The following is a 1,811-nucleotide window of genomic DNA, read 5'->3' as shown; positions in this document are numbered from 1 at the left end:
TTGTATCTTTTAACACAAATATTAAAACAGAACTACAGCCAGAGTAGATCTCTTTAGGGTCACAGAAGGACATTTACTAATGTGTACTGCATCCCAACACTCAGCATATAGCAGGCTATTGCCCACTATATGCTGACAGCGCAGAGCTGCACTGCAGGTGGGAAGGATCCCAACAATATGGTCAGGATCCACCCCGCTGCCTGACAGCTGGCTCTGCCTCTCTAGAGCCAGCTGTGCCTGCCCCCTCCACAGTCTGGCCCTCCAGTTAGTGTTGGAGGATCGGAGCAGGGAGGTAGGAATCCCTGACTTACTGTCACCGCTCTCTGCAGAGGGAAGATCGGCGGTATGTGTTTGCTCAGCTCCTGATCAATAGAGCTGACATGTGACAGTTTCCATGTCACACGTCAGCTCTAATTATGGAGATGAGTATTTCACTCTCTCCGTGGTTCCCCTTTAAATGTGACACAAGTAACTTTGTGGAGGGCTGCAGGGCGCACGTGTCACCATGGCAACGTATATAAACAATAACAAACATTGCCAGGTCTTGTATAGCACATCTGGAGTATATGTCATCAGTGGGCCGGGACAGAAAACTAGCAAGAAGGAGCCAGTCACTGATAAGTTTTTTTAAAATGGCAGCGTGGGAAGCACAGGACATCCCAGCAAGGAGGAGAGAAAGTGACAGCCGGCCGAGCGCTGTGGGACAAGAGCGCTGTGAGCGGCCGGTGTCTCTCCTCCCACACCGCTCAGCCGCCTATCACAGTGCGGCAGGGCAGTGTGGGGGCGGAGACAGGCTGTGCTGTCACAGGAGGCTGGGCTCTCCTCTCGCACCGCTCACTCAGCCTCCTGTGACAGTGTGTGTCAGAGAGGAGAGTGGGCACAAGCACTCATTTTTTTTAAAAATTAAATATTAAAAAAAATTAAAATAAAAACATTTTCGGTATCGGTTTCGGCCTGACAATTTTTTCTATTTCGGTTTATCTCTACTTGTTAGTATAGGTAAACTGTCACTAAAGGGATTTCAATGGCATTGGTGGTGTATTGGGAGCGAGGGGGGTCTATATGTCCAGCCAAAATGTTTTTTGACCCCGGTCAGACTTTTCTTTCTATCCATCTCTGCATTAGAGCTCTTTATCCTCATTTCCTGTCTTGCTGACATTTTAAAAAGGCAGCAACACAGACAGAAATAAAAATGCTTCTCTTCAGTAAATACATGAAGGCTAGAACCCCTCAGATCTCTGTGTCCCCGTTGCATATTTTCCTTCACTTCCTGTCTGATCAATCTGTTGTCAGCAGGGCAGGAAGTGATGGTCCATCTCTCTAACAGAGCCCCATACAGCAATAAAACCCGACACCAGTTCTGATCCTTCACCTCTTCATTCAAAACAAACAAAAAAAGTTTTTGGGTTTCCAAGAGACTTTAAAAATGATATCTAGGCCATAAATCCCCGTGTGCCCACAGCTGATGACTGCTCTCCTCTCCCCATAGAAGTCCCTCGGCACCAGCTCAGGTAACACGCATGAGCTGGCGGTGTGCATGCTTACCTGTCACCTTGTGTCCCCTCTCTCTGCGTGGAACACGCACCCTCCTGAGAGAACTGAAACCTGAGAACACGACGAGTCATCCCCCAGTTCTGCACCGGTTTATCCCTCTGCAAAATAACCCGCCATCGCCATACAGTGCGCTTCCGGGTGACAACACAGGCGTACTAATCGACCGCGGCGCACATCAAACACACCAACTGCTAACGTACCATACTGCTGTAGCGAAGGAGCGCCATCTGCTGTCCGAACTCTGTATGGCCGTCTCT

This window comes from Nanorana parkeri, unplaced genomic scaffold (genome assembly GCF_000935625.1).
Source record: "Nanorana parkeri isolate BGI_ZX_2015 unplaced genomic scaffold, ASM93562v1 scaffold119, whole genome shotgun sequence".
In the NCBI taxonomy this organism is placed as follows: Eukaryota; Metazoa; Chordata; class Amphibia; order Anura; family Dicroglossidae; genus Nanorana; species Nanorana parkeri.
Note: the sequence above shows the minus strand (reverse complement) of the source record.